General features: G+C 43.6%; 1 protein-coding gene across 10 annotated transcripts in view; it reads left to right on the top strand.

The window, feature by feature from the left end:
• Window positions 1-14,451, top strand: part of NFYC (nuclear transcription factor Y subunit gamma) — a 70,811-nt gene that overhangs the window by 12,183 nt on the left and 44,177 nt on the right. The window contains exons 1-2 of one of the 10 annotated variants that reach the window (XM_047789559.1): window positions 4,264-4,594; window positions 5,368-5,456. The exons of 4 other annotated variants lie outside the window; for them this stretch is intronic. The gene's annotated coding sequence lies outside the window, so the exon portion shown is untranslated. Of the gene's footprint in view, window positions 1-2,726; window positions 2,842-3,025; window positions 3,281-4,263; window positions 4,595-5,367; window positions 5,457-14,451 lie in introns of those variants that run through there. 5 more of the 10 variants (XM_047789555.1, XM_047789558.1, XM_047789554.1 and 2 more) reach the window with 5 other exon arrangements.

Genomic DNA, 14,451 nt, shown 5'->3' with positions numbered 1-14,451 from the left:
TGTTGGCCTTCTGCCTTCTCTTCCAAGGCTGTGAATCTGTGATCTAAACTTTTCAGAAATGAACTATAATACCTGTAAATCTGTGTAGCTTTAGGAATTGTCCCACAGTGCCCCCTGTTAGCTTAACTAAACACTTATTTGGATGCCATAGTGAAATTGCCATGCAATCCCTTAATATGTGTGTGTGTGTGTGTGTGTGTGTGTTTTGCTTTTTAGGGCTGCCTGTGTGCCACATGGAATTTCCCAGGCTAGGGGTCGAATCAGAGCTGCAGCTGCCAGCCTACACCACAGCCACAGCAATGCCAGATCTGAGTGTGTCTGCGACCTACACCGCAGCTCATGGCAATGCCGGATCCTTAACCCACTGATTGAAGCAGGATTGAACCCAGATCCTCATGGATACTAGTTGGGTTTGTAACCTGCTGAGCCACAATGGGAACTCCTGGTTAAATGTTTCTAATAGTTTGGTAATAAAATTTGTAGCAACTTATAGAGTGCTGTTTTGTCAGATACTGAGCTAGATCTATAACCAACAGGCAAACATAAGTCAGATTCCTCTTTTTTATTTATTTATTGTTTTTCTTTTACAACTGTGCTTACAGCATATGGAAGTTCCCAGCCTAGGGGTTGGATTGGAGCTGCAACTGCCGGCCTACACCACAGTCGCATTGATGCCAGATCCAAGTCGAATCTGCAGGCTACACCACAGCTTTTGGAAATGCTGGTTCCTTAACCCACTGCACAAGGCCAGGAATGGAGCCCCGTGTGCTCATGAACACTAGTTGGGTTCATAACCCACTGAGCCACAATAGGAACTCCCAAATCTCTAATTTTTATTTCTTTTAAAAAATTATTTATTTCTTTTTTTTTTTTTTGGCTGCCCTACAGCATATGGCGTTCCCTGGTCATGGATCAGATCTGAGCAGTCGTCACGACCTCAGCTGCAGCTGCGGCAACGCCAGATCCTTAAGCCCCTGTGCCAGGCTGGGGTTGAACCTGCATCCCAGCTCTCCCAAGAGACCATGGATCCTTTTGTGCCACAGCGGGAGCTCCACCAAATTTCTAATATTTACATTGCTGAAGCTGGGTGTAATGGCTTATGCACCCTATACATACAGTCGGCCTCCATGTCTGTGTATGTGGAGCCCAGATACAGACACAGAGGGCAGTTGGTGTCAGCCCTGTAATCTGAGGGGCTAGATTGGCTTCAGATTTTAGTAAACGCTGGGGTGCTGGAACCAATCCCCCATGGCTACCAAGGAGGGACTGTATGTGTGACTCCTAAGAATTTCTTTGGATGTGACCTGAGGTGCTCCATGTCTTGGTAAGCAGTGTAGAGCCGTGGAAAGAGTACCATCCTAGGCAGGACCTGAGTTTGCCTCCTAGATATGTGGCCAGGGCCCCGTTGCTTAACTTCTTTGCACCTCACTCTACTAGCGAAGTTAATATGGCAGACAGCGAAGTTAATAATGACAGTCGGCCTTGCTTCTAGGTCAGGGATCTGCTGGATCTCTGCATTTACCTACAGTGACCTTTCAAGTAAGACCAACTGAGATATTTCTGGAAAAGATCTCATCTACCTGGTAAAACAGTCGTGTTCATTCCTGGGGTATTTTGCTTTGATGAGAGGAAGCAGATTTAAGGAGATTGTTTTTTGGTGGGTTTTTTTGGGCCGTGTCCATGGCATGTGGCAGTTCCTGGGCCAGGGATCAAACCCATGCCACAGTAGTGGCAGTGCTGAATCCTTAACCACTAGGCCACCAGGGACTCCTAAGGAGATTATTGAAAGCCTCAGGTAATAGTGAGATGTTTCTACTTGAATAGTAAAGGAAAAAAAAAAAAGAAAAATGTTAACTGATGTTCACCTAATATGGAGGCTCCTCTTAACACCTAAGCAGTTGGCCCCACAATCCATAAGCAAGTCTTCGACCACCACTGGTAAACTTCTGCACCATAGGATGTCTTTAATAAGCACAGTATTTACAGTGTATCTCCAGAGATCAGTGCTGCTGCTTGTTCTTGAAAATGTAGTAGGGAGGTTTATCATCTGTGATATCAGCTATTAGCTATTAAAAGCTAATCAGCAACATTTTGTAACCACCCTAAATAGTTAATCCATCAAACTGTATTGTGTTTTAAACAATATATTCACTACTGTTCACTCTTCTTACCGGTTTGTTTCCCCTTTATCATTATATTTCCCTCGAGTTCCTGGTAGACTTTTGGAAATGCCACTGTCCCTGTCACTAACTTCATATGTTATCCCAGAATTTTCCTATTTCGATGAGTTTGTATTTCAAAATAAAGTAATTTGTCTTGCTGCTAATACCTGCTTTTAAAATTACCGTGGGTGTAATGACAGGTGCCTTCTTGGAAATCTTACGAGACCATTTATATCACTCTTCGTTGTGGTTAAAGAAGCTGCATTTTCTTTGGAGCCGTTGGAGCCCAGCCAGTTTTCTTTTCCTCTTGTTAGAGCTCAACAGAGAATTGAAGACAGTTCAGTCTCAGCTTTCCGACCTTGTGTACACTGCTTCTCTGGTTTACTGCCATAGGATACTGTAGCAGTATCTTACAGACGTCTTTCATGGCCAATCAGAAGCAGTTAAATTACCTTAAATTTTTTAAATGGAACTCTGACAGCCAATAAGAAATCTTTTGGGTGGGAACTATAACAACCCTTTCGCGTGATTTTAAGAACAACTCCAAATCTTCAGTATCTTCTGTTTTGGAAGCATGTGAGGCCCTAGTGCATCTGCTGGGAGCATTTGCCAGGCATTTCCAAGCCTTAAGTTCCTGGTAGTTTGAAGTCTGGGTCTGACCCCTGTTCTGCTTCTCAAGGTAACTTTAAAACAGGAAGTGTACAAAGGAGGTAACTGATGACGTGAACAGCCAATCGCGGCTTTGTGTTCTTAGCTGATAAAGCAGCTCAGCCAATGGGACCACTCTGGAGGCAAGGTTTGGTGTCAAATAGCATGCTAGATTGAATGCCTTTGACTGTTAAAGTGGAAGGAGGCTGCAGGGCTTCATTGGAGCCTCGGAGTTTTTCACTGAGGCAGGGGTCAGCTGAAAGACAAAGAAAAATGGCGAATAGTTTGCTGGGGGGTGGGGGGACAGCTGTTCGGGCTTTCACTGGAGTGGACATTCCAGACTCAGGTTTCTGCATCTCCTGCTGCCTTTTGTTTCCTCCGTCCTTTTGGGGGGGAGGGATAGGAGTGACTTAAATTCTCCCTGTCCGAGGAGATATAAATAACTACATGTAAAATTAATGCAGTTCCCGGTAAGTTTAATTCTTTGTTTTGTGTTAAAATGGTAGAGACTGTTTAGCTTCAGAGAGTGTAGACAAGTTGCACTGTTTCAGAAAATGGCCACTTTACATTCCAGGCATACCTTTTGGTGCACCTAGAATACCTTGCTCTGTCTAGATTTTGCATGCCCTTCAACTGGGATTTCTTTCCCTAGTTGAGTATCGGCTAGAGCAGGTACATGAAGAAAGGCTAGTCAGTTTTCAGGGCACACAGAAGCAAAGCACTTTCTCTTTGCATTCGGTAAACTTAACTGTTTTCCAAATAATTTTCCTTTGTTCAAGTGCACTGAGGCTTTCCTCAGAATAAGCTGAGTTATTGTGAGACTTTCTATTTCCATGCACTTCGTTGACATCTATTTTCAGAGGTGGAAGCAACACCGTTGCTGTTCTGAATTTGTGTGAAAATGTGATTTGCACCAATGCAGGGTCTAATGGTGAAAGGCCCACATGCCAGTGTGAAATTCTCCCGTAACTTTCTTGATTTACCTGTCTGCTTCTAGAGTCTAATAAATACCAAGTAATTAACAATCTTTGTTTTAGAATGCTGGTAAGAAACACTTCCACGATTTTGCAGTGACAAAAGCAAATCTTTTTCCACCAGTTTCACACATTTTGCCAGGTGTTGATTTGCTTTTTTAAATGATGTGAGCAAAATGCTTTTCATTTTCTATATGAAATCTCTAAGGCTCTAATTGACTTGTAGTTTGTGAATAGGAAATTTAAGAGAACAGTCATCCTGTCTTTTGCCCTTGATACATGTTTCCCCTCCTCTATAGGGATACGAAACTAATGCAGGTTGCTGGCTAATTGGTAACCAGCCTGTTCTTGTGTGTAGTGAAGTCTTCCATCCCGTGTACTAAGATCTATAGTACACTTGACTTGAAAAAGCAATTCTTTGTTTTTTTTATTTGCAAATACGGAATGAAGGTCATCGGAGCACTTCTGCAGCAGACTCAGTGGAGCAGTGAACCAGCAGCATTCAGCCTCTGGGCAGAAAAAGGAGCAGGCCCTAGCAGAGGAGAAGTTTGGAGGGTGTTGGTTTGCCTTCCCCTTGGGTAAAGGATTTACCTGAGAGGATCAATAGGAACTTAGATTTGGGCTCTTGGAATCGGAGTGGTGTAGCCAGCAAAGTTGCAAGATGCAGGCCTCTGTCGTTGCTCGCAAAAGTGACCTTGAAAAGCTGCCGAGAGTTGAAAGATTGAAGGACAAAGTTTGTTTATGCAGATTTGGACTGAAAAGCTCTATTTAAGATGAAGAGAAGCTGTACTTCGGAGTTCAAGTCCAGTGGTTAGTAGGAATATGTTTGAATAGATTCAAATTAGGAGTTTTCAAGTAATAAGACGGTGGGGCTGCCTTCACTCTCCTCTTCTTCGTTCCCTCCCCCCAGCAAAGAAATTTTAAATCCTCTTGGTATGATAGTTGAGTGAACTGCCTAACAGATTCAGAATTCCTTGCATGCTACCTTGTCTTGTATGTAATCTAGAGGGTTCTGAGTGAAGAATGGTATTTCTGGAGTTCAAAGTAGTTATGTTTATGAAACTTCTTTTGGAGAACTGGAATGCTTATGGTAAGGAAATGGTCATTCTAAAAAAAAAAAAGGAAAGAAAAGGCAAACAGTCATTCTGGGAAGTTAAGTCCTAAGAGAAAGGAGTTTCTGTTAAAAGATTATTTTTTAACAGGTAATTATTTTAATTTAAATTTAATTTTTCATGAGTCATTGATCTATATGTTATCAGTAACTACAATTTTTAATACATGATTTTAAAAAACAGCTGTAGACACTGAATGACTCTAATGGCCCTGGGAGAGGCAGAAAGTAAGTGGCTCACAGTATGAGGCCTTGATAAAACTTAAGTTAACTTTTTGGGTTTAGCTTCTTGGAAAGATATTTAGCCACTGCCTCTAGCCTGGTTTCTTAACCTTTTTAGGGTCATGGACTCTCAGAATCCGACCTACTACCTGGGAAGGTGCACAGAGGCACACTTCTGCAGAGCCCTGGTGACTTATTTCCCAGTGTATATTGAATGCTATTAATGTGTTCTCCTCATTTAATTCTTTAGCCAAGTAAATGTTTCCCAGAGGAATGAAGAGAAAAACCTCTACTTCCATAAAGAGCAAAGACCTGCAGCTAACTGTAACTTAGACTAAGGTGTGTATGGGGGGTGGCAGGGAGCGGGGCAGGGGCGCTTACATGGGGTCTGAGATCTGGGCATTTATTTACTGTGATTAGAGGGTTTGAGAATGGGGTGTGCAGTTGCAAAAGCAGTGTTCAGCTATCACCAGCTTTGTGAGCTTGGGCAAGTCAGCCATTTAGTGTCAGCCTCCTCACATGTAAAAATGGGACCTAAAAATAGCACCTTCCTATTCAGTGGTGAGTCTCGAATGAGATCATGTATGTCAAAGTGCTTCGCAAATTGTGAAGTGCTACGTAAAAGTCAGTTGTTACCAATCCAAACCGGAAATTAAATACTTATGGAGATAGGTGTGGTATCAAAAAATGCCAGTATTTTTACAGTATGTTTATAGAATAGCGTGTTTGAACCTGACGCATCTCTTTTTAAACTGCTTCCACACCCCTTCACCTGCATATTGCTGTTTGTGCTGTCAGGACTCTCTGTAATGGAGATGTTGAGGCCATCATTCTTGACCACGATTCCTATGGAAGAATTTTAACTCCTCTGTCCAAAGTGAAGGGCCTCTTGGAATAAGATGAAACGGGAATGCTGATTTTTCTTAAAACCCTTTTTAGCTTTAGGAACCTCTTAGAATAAAAACTGGGAACCTCTTCTGGCGGGTGCCAAGACCTGCAGTAGACTGCAGGTAAGTTGTCAGAGCTGCAGATGTTCACCAAGAAGGGCTTAAATTTTTAGTTTGGGTAGCAGGCACTTCTAAAGTATACTGGAGCCACTTTTTGTTTGCTTTGTGGTCATGTGATCTTCTGTCAGTTTTCATGCCTGGGAGGTAGGTAACTCTTGCAAAGCAGTAGTAATTAAGCTAATAAATGTCAGGATGAAGATTTTTTTTTTAATTGGTCTCTTATCAAAGTATGAAAGAGAGTGAATTCTCAAAGTTGAGACCCTCTGTGAGATAAATTTCCAAGGTAAATTGTGGGACCCATGGGGATTTCTTTCTTGCCCAGTTTGTGTTCCTAGTGTCAGCTGTTTTAGGGCTCCCCCACTCCCACCCTGGGATAGGTGGGTAGTGTGTGATCTGACTTCCTGTCCTATGAAGTCATTTCCTCTCAGGCGTGGTCAGTCAGCATTGAGTCAGCCTCCTTTCTGTGCATTAACGGAATCTCATTTAGATGGAATAAGGTTTGGCAAAATCGGCATTGGCTTCTCCAGATCAGTTCTAGTTCCGGGGATGTGTATGTTTGAAAACAGCAGTCATGGCTCCTGGGAGCTTTTCTCCCTAAAACAAGATGAGGGTCTCCTTTTGAAGAAGCTGGGTACTTCTGTGGAGGTTTCAGTAACCCCAAAAGCATTTTTAAAGCTGATCATTTGTACATGTGGTCTTCTTCATGAAAGAAGTTACTTTTGCTTGTCTCTATTCCCAATAATACATGCAAGGGTTTGTGTATTCTGAAATTAGCCTAATGGAAGTCCTTAGGAGATCCAGTCTAATTCAGTTCCCTTTAGAAAGTGGGGAAGTCGAGGCCTCAGTCGTTCAGCTTTGTCATGACTGGCCTGTGCAAGTTCGGAGATTCAGCTTCTGCTCAGTTCGTTCCATGTTTCTTTTATTCCTTTAGGTTGTTTTTACTTTCTGGTTTTTATATTTGTCTTGCTCTGGGTGATATCTGTACAGGCTTCCTGTCTGAACACAGAAGGAACCATGGAGGCGGTTCCGAAGTCTTCATGTGGAGTCTCTTGGTTAGAAAGTCTGCGCAGCAGACTTAATGTCCCTTTGGGGATCTGAAGATCTCTTGCCTCAGCCGGTTGCTTATTCAGAAAGCTGAGAATCAGCTAGGAAGCTGGTGGTACCCACCTGACTGAGCTGTCCCAGAGAGCTGATCCCACTTATGCATCACAAGAGAGTAAACTAAACTCTATGAACACAACAGCTGCGTGCCATTTCGCTTTGTTGTTACTAACGTACCTCACGAACAAGCTCATTCCTAAAAATGTTTGTGCCTGGTTCTTCAAGTGCGTCATTAAAACCAACCCATATTTCGTGAACAAAGATCCCAGGATCATTGTAAGCGTTTGTTAAGACCGAAATGGAAATCATTGTCCGTATATTCCCCAAATAATATTTTAATTATTCCGACTTTAATCCTTGCCAACCAGCAAAGTAGTATTGTGTATCTGCATGTGTGTGGGTGGTTGTGGGCTTTATTTTTGTTCTTATTTTGCATATTCTCTGGTAGACCATACTCTACTTGAAAATTTTTAATTTTTCTCTTTTGTAGCTGGATTTCTTTTCGCCACCTTATGTGTTTGAATGAAAGGTACAATTTATTGAAAGAACAAGAGCTTGATTTATGTGACTTATACTGTGACTGAAAATTATATTAGGCACTACTGGATGGTGTTTGACTCGGGTCTGCGTGTCCCAGAAACTTAGCTTTCTTTTTAATCTGTTCTTTCGGCTGCCTCTGTTGACTTAGCTTTTTAGAACCCAGATGATGCGTCATCATCCTCATCTTCCCGTCTCTCTCCATGGTATCCCAAAGCCAGACTCCATGTTAAATAATTGACCAAAAGTTTTTCTCTGAAGAGTATTTACTGTAACTAAATTACAGCTTTACACCCTGCAGTGAAAAAGGGCAGTTGAAGGGTGGGAAATAAGGTCAATTCCAGTGTGAAGGCAGAACCACGGGAAAGAAGACACCTTGTAGATGTTTAACTGTAAAGTGGCGCCAGGTAGCCCGTGACCTTGTGTCCTCAGTCAGAGGGAGAGAGGAAGACTGAAATAGCCGCAGCAGACAGCAGTGCCCACTCACTTGGCTACCCTCTTTCTTGGAAGTACTGTTATTTTGGTCTATCTCCTTAGCTTCAGTTACATGAAAAGTCAAGAGAAGACCTGCTTGATTGGAAATATCCAGAGAAAACGAATTTTTTGTCTATGTACCTAAGCTTAAAGTTCTTAACTTTGAGAAAATACTAAAATTGGATTTTTCATCCTTCTCTCACTACTTCACCATGCATGCATGTCTTTTATGTGGAGGTTTTTTTTGTTTTTTGTTTTTTTTTGGCTGTGGGTGCAGCATGCAGAATTTCCCAGGTCAGGGATCGAACCTGTACCACAGCAGTGACAATGCTGGATGCTTATAATCTCTAGGCCACCAGGGGACTCCTACATGGAGGTTTTAAAAATGTTTACAAATGAAGTTTACTACAAGATCTAACAATCTGGTAGGGAGACGTGATAGAGGAAATGAATATGTAAAGTCCAAGCAAAGGACACGGAACTCGGAGGAGGGAAGTCCCTTTACTTCTGGTTTAGGAATGAGGAAGGCGGTTTAACAGGGTGATTCAACAAGTGTGTGGGGCGTTGCCATTGCGGAGCAGCGGAAACAATCCCACCAGGAGCCATGAGGTTGTGGGTTCGACCTCTGGCCCCGGGCTCCGTGGGTTAAGGATTCGGCATTGCTGTGAGCTGTGGTCTAGGTCCCAGACGTGGCTCGGATCTGGTGTTGCTGTGGCTGTGGTGTAGGCCGGGGGCTGCAGCTCTGATTAGACCCCTAGCCTGGGAACCTCCATATGCCGCAGGTGTGGCCCTAAAGAGACCAGAAAAAAGTGTGGGCTGAAGAGAGCAGTAAATGATCTGGTCTGCTTAGAGCATAAGGAGATGAGTTAGGGACAGGAAGGATTGGCCAAAGAGAGAAGTCTGGAGGAGGAGGTCAGTGTCAGATGATGGAAGGCCTTGACTGCCAGATTAAGAAATCTGAACGGTCTCTGCTTGATATTGGTAAACCATTTTGGGTAATAGGTTGATGTGGCATTATTGGAGCTGTACTTTGAGAAGATTTACTAAGCATCATTACGTAGAAATGAGCAGGATTTGAAGAGAGGACGCTAGAAACGTGAGCAGTGAATGCAGTGAGCTACTAGGTTCATGAACTTTAGGATTATTGGGAAGGTTCAGAGAGAGAGCAGTGTGCAAGGCGTAGGACCACACGTGGCATTCAGTCCTGAATGCCTCGTATTAGCTGTTACCATCGTCTTTATTGTTACGTGGAGGTGATGAGGACTTGAACAGAGAGAGTGGCAATTTGAGGAGAAGGTCGGGAAATGGCCACTTTATTATAGAGGTCAGCAGTTGATTGGACTTGAAGAAGAGAGTCTAGGAGACTGGAGGACAGAAACAGAAGTTAGAAGGAGCAGGTTTGGGGAAAGAAGATAGATGTGACTTTGGACAGAAAGGGTTTTGAGTTCTACATGGCTTTCCCGTCAGAGATGTCCAGCCAGCAGGACAGGAGCTTTGGAAAAATATCAGATTGTTAATGTGTGTTTGGAATTTAAGCTCATAGAGACCATAGCTGGACCTGGGGCATGAACGGGAGAATCAAGCTAGGATGGCAGAGGGCCGGAGGATGAATGCCTTGTGTCGACGATGGAGACACAGAAGCGGTTGGCCACTGAGGTTGAGAATCTGGAAGTGAGCATGGCACTGTCCCCAGGACAGCGTTCCACAAGCTCTTGTGATTGTGCACCTTGGCCATCTGAATATGCAGTTCTCACATGTAAATTACTCTTCTCGGCTCTGAACAGTCACTTGTTCATTTTTGGAGTTGATTTAGTTAAAACTTGAGAATACCTGTAACTTTCCTTATCTTGGCACGCATAACAACGTGACGGTATCACTCCGAGCCACAGTTTCTTCGGAACGCTTAAGAGTACCGTGAATGATACAGGATCTTGTCACAAGTAAACTGAGCGAGGGCATCAGGATCAGCCCATCGGTTAAATATTAGAAAGCTAATACTAACATTTTCTGTGTGTGTCTTGACTGGAAAAAGATTGGAAGTACTGCCCTACCATCTGGCCTTTACTTTTTCTGAAAAAGTACAAGAATTTCCTTAAAATGTTACACAGTAGCTCCTTGAGATGAGTTATCTACATATATGTTTATGTATGTGAGTGTGTGTGCGTCACCTCAGGCTTTCTTGTCTGAGCTTTGAGTATACACATGCATCTCTGTCCAGTGCGAAGACTTTTTCGGAGCTGCATCGGGCGTAGTCTTACCGGTGTCAGCTTTGCAGATTCTCAGATGGCAGCACTGGGCAGGAAGCTAAGCATAAATACGCAGGTAGGAATTTGGCAACGTTCGCTTAGCAGGTAGAGCATATCCACATGATCGTGATAACACTGAAGAGCAGCACACACTCTAAATTACCAGGAATAGGGTAACCTCATCTGTAGGATTTAGCAGATTTCTAGGCTAGGTGTGTTGTAATTATCCTCAGTTTAAAATAAAAGCAATTAGAAACTTTTCACTAGAGAAGTAGTGGTAAATCTCCAGCCGTCTTACTTATTTATATCTTGAACTCCATGATTATTTCTCTTCTAGTAGCTGGAGTTCGCTTTGTGGCTCAGCGGTTAATGAACCCAACTAGAATCCCTGAGGATGCGGATTTGATCCCTGCCCTTGCTCAGTGGGTTAAGGATCTGACATTGATGTGATCTATGGTGTAGGTCACAGACTCGGATCTGGCTTTGCTGTGGCTCTGCTGTAGGCTGGCCGCTGTTGCTCTGACTCGACCCCTACCTGGGGACTTCCCATATGCCATGGGTACGGCCCTACCTAAAAACCAAAAAAAAAAAAAAAAAATCAGTCTTCTGGTGATTAAGTGGCCAGATGCCCTTTCAAGGTAGTTAAGCAATGGAATGTTTGTATGAAATGTAGTACTTACAGCTAATGGATTTTATATTTATTTTTTCTCATTTGCTAGTTACCCAGGGTAGGTAGGAGGGAGGATTATTATCCTCATTTGGGGTGAGGCAGCAAGATGCAGAGCCTGCTGACACAAGCCCTGTGTTCTCTACGTTTGGGTAGTGACCAGGTGTCCTCAGGTTGCAGTGCTTGTGGGCAGCTGCAGTTGTAACAGGCTTGAAAACCTTAAAAGTTTTCCGCTTATGAATGCGCAAGAATCCTGACATCTCCTCAGAGCTTAAAACAGAGTCTTTTTCTTGGTTGATGGGGCCGGATGGGATGGAATGGGATGCCGCACAGACTCAAGGTCTCTGCCCTCCCTCTAAGGTAACTATTGAGATTCCTTCTGCAAGATAAAACAGCCGCATACTTCCAGCTTACAAAAGTCTGAGGTATGTAAAGAGACGTATTTTAAGAATGTTAATATTTTTGGATTTGTGCAGAGGGAGAGCCTGCATACACTCCCAGGCGTTCATCAGTTAAGAGCATTTCTAGTCATTTCTACTTTGAATTCTTCGCTTGTTTGGAACTAGTACATTTATTCTAATTTAATGATTTAAAGGGCTATAGAAATTATTTGATGTTTATAAAATAGAGGGAAGAAGATTTTGCTCTGCATTTGTTTCTTGCATCTCATGCTGGACTCGTAGGAAACACGTTAAAAATAAAGTACATCTAAATTAGAGAAAGAAGCAAGTTGGGTCACTTGCTGCAGAACCGGGAGGAGATTGGCCGTTGGGTTTCGTGCTGCGTCTGAGACTCTCCAGGCCAGGAGCCGGAGTCTGGTCGAGCTCCGAGAGGGATTTTGATAGGCTCTCTGGCATCTGTGTGACACTCGTATTTTTCAAGGCCATCCAACATGTGTTTCCCATTTGTGTGCTGCAGCTGCCTTGTGAGGTGAACAGAGGCTCCAAGAAGTTAAGTGACAAGTTAGTAGCCAGAGAACAAGAACCTCTAGATCCAGTACATTTTCTTTATGTATTTATCCTGTCCTTTACTGCCCCCCACTGTTTGCAGCTGCCTATTCTTAGGTACTTCTGACTGACCTAGAGACATACAAGAGGAAAGGATAAAATAGAAAAAACAAACAAACAAACAAAAAGTAACGGAGCAAGAAAAGAGAGACAGCAGAGCAACGAGAGAAGGACGTTTATATGATAGGAGCTCACAGAGCCCGTGGCACCTTCTTTCCCATGGCTGCCACAGGGGGGTTGGGAGCAGGTGGGAAAAAATGGTCTGGGATTAAGGGTTTGAGTCAGTGGTCCAAGCCAAGACTGCTCATTCCCCTGAACACATGCCTTAAACCAGCAAAAAGTGAGACTAAATCAACAGTAGAATTTTAGAGTTTTTGTGTTCCCGGTTTTACCATTTACTGTTGTGACCCTGAGCACGAGACTTGAGAGACTCACTCCATCCTGTAGTTCCCACTGAGCCACAGTGGGTTAAGGATCTGGTATCGTCTCTACAGCAGCTCGGTTTCAGACCCCGGCCCAGCACAGTCGGTAAGGATCCAGGGTTGCCGCAGCTGCGGCATAGGTTGCATCTGCTGCTCAGGTTTGATCCCTGGCCCAGAAACTTGCGTGTGCCGGGGTGTGGGGGAAGATACCCATTCCTCAGCTTCCTTATCCGTAAAATGGGGATGATGCTGCTGTCTTTTGCATGGAGCTGAGTGAAGGTCATTTGAGGGTGGCATAGGTAACAAGTAGTTTGTAACACTCTAGAGGCCTTAAGTTGGCATCCTTGAAGCATCCTTGCGAATCTCGCTTCTTACCTCTTCCGGCATAACGTAAACACAGGACCCTGCTAGAAGCTGGGCAAAAGTTTCTAGGGATCTTAGGGTTTCTGAATCGTAGAGGATCCAGTCAGCAAAATAGCTCTTTGTTTTAGGGTGTAATTTAGCTTGGACTACAGGAATTACTCTTTCTCCAGCTCATGTCAGAATTTTCTTTCAGGCTCAGAGTCTAAAAAACCAATTATTTGTTATTCTTCCTTCAAGAATTTATTTGCTTTCGGAGCTCCTGTCTTGGATCAGCAGTTAATGAACCCAACTAGTATCCACGAGGATGAGAGCTTGACCCCCGGCCTAGCTCAGTGGATCAAGGATCCAGTGTTGCCATGAGCAGTGGTGTAGGTCGCAGACTCAGCTTGGACCCTGCATTGCTGTGGCTGTGGTGTGTAGGCTGGTGGCTACAGCTCCAATTTGACCTGTAGCCTGGGAACCTCCATATGCTGAGGGTGTGGCCCTAAAAAGACAAAACTTTTTTTACTTTCATTAAGTTGGATGGTCAAAGAGATTAAATAGTATTTCTGTGGCCTCTTTCCTAATGGAGATTGAACAGGTGAGGAAGCAATGTAACAGCTATGGGATTTAGGGTAAGCTTTTCAACTTCTGGTGCCCAGTTAGTTTCCCCATCATTATATTATCTGACCCTTTTTATTTTATTTTATTTTTTTCTTTTTTACTGCTATACCTGCAGCAGGTGGAAGTTCCCCAGCCAAGGGTTGAATCAGAGCTGCAGCTGCAGCCTTTGCCACACCATGGCAACACCAGATCCAAGCTGCGTCTGCAACCTACACCATAGCTTTTGGCATGCCAGATACTTCACCCACTGAGTGAGGCTAGGGATTGAACCCACATCCTCACAGAGACAACGTCAGGTCCTTAGCCCCCGAGCCATAATGGGGACTTCTTATCTGACCCTTTTAAAAAAATAAGTAGCCAGATAGTATCTTTGATTTGTGAGTCCTATGGTTTCTGTTGTAACACTCGCACTCTGCTACTGTTGTAGCTTGAAGGAAAAAACCCTGGACAATGTAAGTGAATGGGGTTGCGGTCTTCCATCAAACTGAATTTATAAAAACAGCCTGCGTGCTAGATGTGGCCTGGAGGCTGGAGTTTGTGGACCTTTGCTTTCGAAAACTTCGCCAAAACGCTTGGCTTTTTCCTCCATCCCGCTGACAGTGTTTTGTTGCTGCCAGATGCGTGGCGCACGTGTCACTTGTGTTGAGCGTCAGTGAAGGAGTGAGGAAGAAGGTGTGTGAAGATGTTCATGTATAATTTGTTTCCCACAGAGACGTGTTTTTAAATATTCTGGTCACGCCTTCCTCTTAGTTTCATTGCTTGTACCAGTTCCTCTGCCTTTTTTTTCCCAGATACACCTCAACTATATTACGATCTAGCCCTTGTTTGAAAGAGAATGTTGCCATAGCCAGTAAACAGAAACATGTTTCTGTTTTTGAAGAAAAGTGTTTCTGCTACCAGTTTTAAA

Source organism: Phacochoerus africanus, chromosome 8, assembly GCF_016906955.1.
Source record: "Phacochoerus africanus isolate WHEZ1 chromosome 8, ROS_Pafr_v1, whole genome shotgun sequence".
In the NCBI taxonomy this organism is placed as follows: Eukaryota; Metazoa; Chordata; class Mammalia; order Artiodactyla; family Suidae; genus Phacochoerus; species Phacochoerus africanus.
The sequence above is the reverse complement of the archived record's forward strand: the minus strand, read 5'-3'. Positions and strand labels throughout refer to the sequence as shown.